This window comes from Lolium rigidum, chromosome 5, assembly GCF_022539505.1.
Source record: "Lolium rigidum isolate FL_2022 chromosome 5, APGP_CSIRO_Lrig_0.1, whole genome shotgun sequence".
Taxonomy (NCBI): Eukaryota; Viridiplantae; Streptophyta; class Magnoliopsida; order Poales; family Poaceae; genus Lolium; species Lolium rigidum.
This window is the reverse complement of record NC_061512.1, coordinates 117279423-117288663: the sequence shown is the minus strand read 5'-3', so window position 1 is coordinate 117288663 and position 9241 is coordinate 117279423.

Below are 9241 nucleotides of genomic sequence, written 5' to 3'. Positions count from 1 at the left end.
GAAACTAGGTATAATTGGTATCTTAAAATATTAATATATTCCTTTTATCGAAAAAAGCGTTAACATATTGTTAGTCCATCGCACATTAGTATTTTGTTTCGAGCAGCTGCAACTTGCAGTCTAGCCAGAGCCAGTGTTCATCTCGCCCATGAACCGAGACATATGTAATTAAGTTTGCGGATTAAATAAAACATCGCAGAAAAATTACACACGACTTCTCTTACCCTAATCGTTTGCATAGTTGCGCGTCTAGGTTTGTAGTGCAGCCATCTGTGAACCTTTTGTTATGGCCCTGAAATTATTTCCTTGTGCGTTGTACCACACACGAGACGGTCAGCATTCTTCAGTACCGCACACGAAGAAAGCCTTCCACGTGTCACGGGGGCCTTAAAATGCCCGATCTAAACTAGGTGCTCCTCCTAGTTTACTCAAGGAAAAAGAAGGTAGTGCTTGGAGTCGGTATATTGCGATTGCATCACTGACGAAGCTATGTGTAAGCCGGGGGAGGGGAGCGGCCCCGGGGCGGCCCCCCAAGCCCAAAAAAATTTAGCCCAAAATAAAATCACTTGGTAATTGTGGCTTGCATTTCTCGAGTCTACCTTTTAATACCCCACGCCTGATTCTGCATGCAGGGTATTTGTTAAGGATAACACTACCGCCCGTGTAACCGAATATCCGTTAGGTCATCTAATCCACTCTAAATAAGTTTTGCACTTGCCACTAAATACCGTCCAAGTGACATAGTTAAATATGTAAAGTAAAATTGAATTTTGGTTAAATATGCACCAAAATAATAAAAATAAATGCACAATTTGTAGTTAGTAGAACACCATGAGAAACACACATACTTTGGAGTAAAATCCCAATACTAATCCCACAGGGGGTGTATGATCTGCATCGAGGACTTCAAGGCCAGGGACAATCTCGAGGTGATGTCGTGCTCGCACAGGTTCCACTTCCAACAGGGTTGTCTCCTCGAGTGGCTGCCGCGTAGCCGTCTCTGCCCCTGCTGCCCAGCGAAGGGCACACTCGGCTGTAAATGTTCTTTCTCTCCAAATGTTGGTTACATCGTCCTGCGAGAACTATTTTTTGGTGAGGCAGGACAAATATTGGAGTGTATTTCCCACGTTAGAGATTGTAAGGCCGACACGTATTTCTAGATCATTAATTTAATTAATATAATATAAGTTAGACATTATAAGGTTGACACGTATTTTCTCCGTCATAGATTTTCTCATAAAGATGACCACCCGCTGATCGCAAGCGAGCCAGTCTTGGTAGGTTGGATTGCAACCGAAAAATCTTCAACCTCCATTGTTTGAGCAGCAAGATCTAGCCCTCATGGAGTTCCATAACCTGCGCACATCGCACAGTCGGAAGGAACTGCATCTTCCAGTAGAGGATGTTCTCCCTCGACAATTTTTTGGAAGGAGGAGCCCCGAGCACCGCTGCCATGTTTGAGGCCGTGGTAGAGGAATTGTAACCGCGTCAATCAAAAGTTTGAGGATCGGCGATCGTAGAAGCAGCGATAAAAAGCTGGTTGTAGATCGGATCTAGGCTAGACTGGGGAGGAGGATGCTCTGATAACCATGTTGGTGTCGATGGATAACGATTCCCAGGTTCATGGGCTCGGTTACGTGTTCATAGGATGGGAAAGCCTCCATTGTTGCTTTACAGGATTGGATACAACACGTTTGTGATCAAGTAATAAAGTGCAAATAAAATAGGAAAGTGAACAGAACAAAGTCAAGTCTAACACCGCCAACATTTGTTAGAAAATCACAATCAGAAGAAATCAGGCATAATTTGTATATGTTCCTTCTGTGCTCAAATAAGTGTTATTTTTTTCGATAAGGGAGCATAGCCCCAGCCTCTGCATCAATTGATGCACACGGATTTTTATTAAAAAAACCAGAAGTACGGGTTCAACAATATTCAGTCATTACAATCAAACAAAAGGTAAAGTCGATACTAAGATCAACCAAAAGAAAACACGGCCTGTAGAAGAGCTATCCATTGGCTAATCTATTAAGATGCCGCCACCCAGTAGCCTGGAAAAAGCAGTCCGAGCCACCACAAGCATTCGGTTGCACCCAGTAACCATAGCCTCCCGCAACTCCAGCGGAAGAAGGAAAACCCATTGTTGAATCCAATGAGCAGCCCGTCGGATAACCTGCAAAAAATTGGTACCAGCATTCCGGTTAAAAATGATATCATTGCGGCTTGTCCATATCGACCAACAGATTGCAGAAACGCCAATGCGAATCTTTTGCTTATCACTTTTTGGTACTCCATTCAACCAATTACCAAACATATTAGTAACATTGGATGGTGGAGGAATATTATATGAGAGATATATTATGCGCCAAATCAGTTTTACAAATGGACAAGCAATGAACAAATGATTAACGGTCTCAGTAGAATCACAAAAACAACATTTTTGACACCCATTCCACTTCCGTTTAGCTAAATTATCCTTAGTAAGAAACACTTTATTACTAAGAAACCACATGAAAATCTTAATCTTGAGGGGAATCTTTAATTTCCATAGATATTTCTTGAGGTAAACAGCATGCCCATTCGGTAAATCAAGATACATAGACTTGACTGAAAACATTCCAGAATCATTAAGTCTCCAAATAAACTTATCTGTTTCTGATGTTAATGTAATAGCCATTAAACGTTGACATAGATGTAACCATTGCAGCCATTTTTGATCATTGAGACCTCTTCTAAAAGAAATATTTATGGGTACTGTGGCAAATACTGTTGATACCAAGACATTCTTATGTTGCACAATATTATATAACGCAGGATATTGTTGAGAAAGAGGCAAGTTTCCCAACCAAACGTCCTCCCAGAACCTCACACTTGTGCCATCCCCTATTTTAAAATATCCTCTTTGGAAGAAGTCATTCTTAACATGCAAGAGCCCTTTCCAAAAAGGTGAATCAGTTGGTTTCGCTTCAACTTGAGCCAGTGTTTTGTTTTTTAAGTATTTATTTAATAACAGTTGCTGCCACATACCCTCCTCAGAAAGGAGTTTAAACAGCCATTTGCTAAGTAAACACCTATTCTTTAACTCAAGTACCTCAATACCAAGCCCCCCTTGATCCTTAGGCCTACAAATAATGTTCCATTTTGATAATCTATACTTCTTCTTGTTTTCATCAGATTGCCAAAAGAAATTAGATCGGTAATAATCTAGCCGTTTCCGAACTCCAACAGGGATTTCCAAAAAGGAAAGCGTAAACATAGGTAAACTTGTGAGTACCGAATTAATCAACACCAGTCTATCACCATAAGAGAGCATCTTACTACGCCAACAACCTAGCTTAGAAGCAAATCGACACTCAATGGGATTCCACTCGGCATTTCTCAGTGTTCTATAATGTATAGGAATGCCCAAATATTTAAACGGTAAGACTCCAGACTCACACCCAAAAATATTTCTATATTGGTGTTCCATATCTTTAGCCTTTCCAAAGCAGAATATTTCACTCTTATGAAAATTGATTTTTAAACCCGATAAATGTTCAAAGATACATAGAATTAATTTCATATTAATCGCCTTTTCAATATCATGTTCTAAAAACAGAATTGTATCATCCGCATATTGGAGAATGGAGATTCCACCATCAATCAAATGTGGTATTAATCCCCCAACTTTTCCGTCCTCCTTAGCTCTCGCAATAAGAATGGCTAACATATCCGCAACAATATTAAAAAGAATTGGAGACAAAGGATCACCTTGCCTCAAACCTTTCTTCGTTTGGAAATTATGCCCAATATCATCATTGACCCTAATTCCCACACTCCCACCTTGCACATATTGTTTTATCCTATCACACCAAACCGGATCAAAACCTTTCATGCGTAATACCTGTTGCAAAAATGGCCATTTAACTTTATCATACGCCTTTTCAAAATCAATTTTGAAAATTACCCCATCCTGTTTCTTCCTATGGAGTTCATGTATCGTCTCATGAAGAACCACCACCCCTTCTAATATGTGTCTCCCTGGAATGAAAGCCGTACGAGTCGGTCTAATGACTTTCTGAGCCACCTCCGAAATCCTATTCGTCGCCACTTTAGTGAAAATTTTGAAACTAACATTCAACAGACAAATCGGCCTATATTGTTGGATTTGAGTCGCATTTTCCTTTTTGGGGAGTAGAGTTATCACTCCAAAATTGAGTTTATACAAAGGCAACCTCCCATTTTGGAAGCACTCAAATAAAGCCATTAGATCAAATTTGATCACTTCCCAACACTGTTGATAAAATTCAGCGGGGAAGCCATCGGGACCCGGAGATTTATTATGTTCCATTTGAAAAACAGCCTTACGGACCTCCTCCATCGAGAAGTCTGCAATCAAAAGGCTGTTCTCATCCGCAGACAGTTGCGGTATATCATCTATTCTATCTTCGTTCAAAGTAACCGAGTTGGGGTTCGGGTCTCCAAATAAATTTTTGCAGTACTCTGTAATGTAAACTTTTAAGTTCTCCTCTCCCACAATAGTACCCTCCTCTTGCTCCAATTGAAAGATTTTATTTTTCCTATGTTTACCATTTGCAATAAGGTGAAAGTATTTAGTATTATCCCCTCCCTCTTGAATATACTTAACTTTAGCTCTTTGCGCCCATTTCATCTCTTCTTCTCGGCGTAGTGTATTCAACTTCTCATTAGCTAATTTTAACTCATCTCGCTCATTCGGCGAGAGCGGTATAGTTTCTGCTTTGATGTCCAGATCATCAATAATCAACAAAAGTCTTTGTTTTTCTTTCTTATATCTCCCGCTTAAATTTTTTGCCCAACCCCTTAAGAAACGCCTTAAATGTCTAATTTTATTTTGCCAAGTTTGAATAGGAGTTTTCCCAACAGGACCTGCAGCCCATTCAGCTGCAATCAAATCATGAAAACCCTCCTGTTCAAACCAAGATAGTTCAAACGAGAAGCGCGTCTTATTTCCAATGTGAGCCGACGACCGGTGTCTATCAGCAACGGTGTATGATCCGATCCAGAACGAGTCAAAGCCCCAACCGATACTAAAGGAAATTTCTGTTCCCATTCTACACTCGCTAATACTCTATCTAATTTTTCGTAAGTAGGTGTTGATCTTCTACTAGCCCATGTATATTGTCTCCCGGTCAACATAATCTCTCGTAGATTTAAATTTTCGATGATTGCATTAAAAATGAACGGCCAACGAGGGTTATAGTTATCATTACTTTTATCCTCCGGTTGCCTTAGAATATTAAAATCCCCTGCTAAAAGCATTGGCAAAGTTTCTGAATCACACATCCTAACCAACTCCGATAAGAACTCGTGTTTATGTTTATCTTGTGCCGCTCCATACACCGGCACCAACAACCATTCGAAGCCATCCAATTTTGATTTGACCGATAATTTAACACAAAAATCACCCGTCTCTACTTTATTCACTTTCAAAGTCGTAGTGTTAATTCCTACAAGGATTCCCCCAGACCTCCCATGTGGTGGTAAACAAAACCACTCAAAAAATTTACCCTCAGAAAGTTCTCTAAGAAAAGGTATTGCAAAATTAGATCGCCCCGTTTCTAATAAAGCAATGAAATCAAGGTCATACTCCCTAATTGATTCTTTGACTAACAAGTGTTTTCCCGGATCCTTAAAACCTTCACTATTCCAAGTTATGCCTTTTAAATTCATGTTTTAAACTTTCGAGGTTTTAACCCTTATACGGTTGCTTCTCCGTATATTTTTTGTATCATAAGATTTCTTTTGCCGTGTCTTTTTACCCTTAACATCCAGCGGCATATCCAGAGGCTCCACTCCCTCTAGATCCTCATCCTCATCCCAATCATCACAAAAAGTAGATGCTCGAGATACTACCAAGCAATTCGGCATACTAATTTCTCCATTTGCAACATCTTTTTTAAGCACGGTTAGGGTGCGTTGTGATTCAACTTCTTTTATGATCCTAGCAGATTTAAGAGACTCGGGAGCCGAATTCCCCAAAGATACCCCAGGGCCATAGCATTATTTATAATGTGTTCATCCGAAAAAGCTAGTAATGTATTTGGCTGTGACGTAGACATACCTATCACATGAGGTTCATCTCGCTTCTTGGCCAACATCATCGCCCTTTCCAACTGAGAAGCATCAGCATTAGGTTGAGCACTTAGTCTTCCACTCGACCTTACTCCCCTCATACTAGCTTCAGAAATTCCTCCAAAAGCCACCGCTTGTTCATATGTATATGGAGTACCATTAGCCTTACCCATATTTGGCACAGGCAGCTGAATGTTATCATTAAACAAATGTGTTGGAGATTGATCAAAATGAAACGGTTTAGACAACATAGCAGATTGGTGCAGCACCTTATTGTTGATCGACGTAGGTGAAATCGTCGATGGCGGCATGCTAGCCGGGCCATGCATACCAGGCCGACTCTGAGCCGCATCGGCCCCAGTAGCCACCAGGCCCTGAACGTAAGCCGACATAGGCTGCACATTACCACCCGCCGTAGCCTGCGTCGGGGAACCTGTGCCGCGCACAGCAGCACCATTTGGCAGCAAAGTGCTGTCCGTCGCCGACCGCCCCGGAGACGCTGGGCCGCGTGCAGTTGGGCCACAGTTCCGAGCCGAACCGTGCGGCGAGGAGACATCCTTCTGCTCACACAGGCCGTCGTGTGCATGCCTCGATGGACGAGATCCATGCAAGATCGTCGTCGTTCCTTGCTTCAGCTTTTGCTTCATCATGGTGACCGCAGATTCACCCGCCCCATGTTGCAGCGGAGTAACATTTGATGCAGGTATACACTCACCAGCAACACTGAAAGAAGATAACAATTTTTTAGGACTTAAATAAGTATCATTTGATATATCAAATACATTAGCATACCTTAATGCATTCAGAACCTCTGTAGGTTTATTTTGCACCCCCGTCATGTTAGAAGTAACAGCCAAAACTACCTCCCCAATTGCATTCGTTTTGGCATTAGTCTGTGTCTTAGGATCCCCTTTATCATTGTCCATCTTCTCAGTATTCTTCGTCCTCTTGGTATTACGGTCTATATGAGATCCAGAATCTTTCGGAGGCTCAGAATTATGAGAGTCCTCATCACCATCATTACCAGGCAAATCATCCATAGTCACATCCCCATTCAAAGAAGGCTGCATTCCTTCCAATTCAAACCTCAAACGAAAGAACTCATGTTTAATTTTAAGATCCCAGGTCTCAGGAATAAGAGAAGTATCCAAACAAGTGATAAACATGCGAAGCACATTATTTTGTCTTGTGAAAGTAATATCAATATCTTTAGTCTTACCAAACACATCCCCAAGAGCCCACAAAGCAAGGTAATCATCCAAAGCAACCGGGGGAAGGCCATACACCCTAACCCACACATCCTCTGGTACCCATGCCGGCTGGACCTCCTTCTTCCAAAAATCAAAAGAAAGGACAATAGATGAGTCAGGTACATGGAAGCGACCAAAATGCCGCGCTCTGACCAACTCATTCTTGCTTGGGAAATTAACACGAAAAACATCATCTTCCACTTGTACCACCTCCCATTGGTATTCATTGTCTGGGACAATCCACTGCAAGTGTGAGATCAGCTGGGCAATAGAAACAGATCCACCAGTCACCTCAACTCTTCCCAGACGCGTGTTCTCCACCCGAGGCCTTACTGAGTTAGATAAAGGCATCTCCCAAAAAGCCAAATCTGGGTGCCCCGTCCCATACATAGACATCCTTGGTCTAGGCGCGCGGTGAAGTGGGCAATCCTTAGAAACATGCTCAGGCCTCTGACACAATTCACATAGAATCACATCACAATCATTTAGAAAATGCCCAGTCTTGCGACATCTAAAACAACTAGGCCCCTTCCTCTTATTTGCTGCCACAAATTCAGCTTCAGTCATATTATCTGTCTCCCCATCATCTTTAGAAGTTGCCCCGGCCACCGCAAGCAGAACCTCCTCCGCTCGCCGCGGCTGCTGTGCAGGTGGTACCGGCGGCTGAGCAGGTGGTGGAGCCCGTGGGATGCTCGGCTGCCTCACCACCGGCGCCGCATTTTGCACCTCCCCATCTTTACGCTGCCACTGCGGAGCCCCTGTCTGCAAAATCTCAGGACGCTCAACAAGTTGCTTCGCAAAGGCTTCCGCCGCCTCAGTCACCAAATTTTGCTGAAGCTGTGTTAAACCCGGAGTAGCAGTAGCATACCTACTAATATTCCGTTGATTCATAGTATTATTCGGTACAAATCTGCGGGAATTGAAGTTACCATTGTGATTCATATTTCGGCGACCATCATAGCGATTGTTGTAACCCTGATTGTACCGATGGGCAGCACCGTAAGGTTGACGCAACGGACCAGAGCGAAAGATCCCGTCGTTGAAGACGTTATGATCCTCCCCATCACCGGCACCACCCCCTTCGCCGGCAGTTCCACTCGGTCCGCCTTCATGGAATTGATTTCCACGGCCCCCTCCATTACCAAAGCCATCCTGCCAGCCCTGGCCTCCCCTCCCTCCCGTCTGTCCTCTGCCACGATTGGCACCACCTCGATTAGCCATGGCGGCGCACGAGCCAGCAGTCAGCGGCGGGACAACAGGGGCGGGGGTTCGTTTGCTGGTGTCGAAACCTAAACGGAATCGTATCCCTCGAGCAAATTGAGGGATACGCCTCAGTTTGGATCGCTCAACAATCACGTCAATGAACTGGTCCTGGCCCATACTGCCATTTGGACATGAAATATTCAACTCCGGGTCAAAGCCCACGTGGCCCATTCTGCCACAATTTGAAAATCCGTCTCCTCCAGATGTATGTTCCGACGAACTGATCGGAGATCTTACCATCGTTACTTGCTGACGCCGCGCCGCCCTCCGTCTCCTTGCTTGATGGACTTCCACCCACTCAGCAGCGTTGAAAGTATCCAGCCAGAAGGTTGAGGGTTGCAGGATCGGTGTGATGATCCGAGGCTTCTTCCCCGAACACGACAGCACTCCTGCAGCCAAAGGAGCTGGACATCGAAACTCAGATCGGGGAGAACTAAACTCACCTGACCAACCTGCTTGCATGGAGATCGCTGCCTCCCTCTGCATCTTTTTCCTCCGTTCCCGTCGGATCACCGCCGAGACGGCCTCCCGTCTCTCGTCGCAAACCTCCTGCACTGGTGTCGCAAGGTACGACCAGTGAGAAGGAGTCGAGGTCGTCGTCGGCGTAGTCTCGCCGGGATCCTCATCGGAGTCGG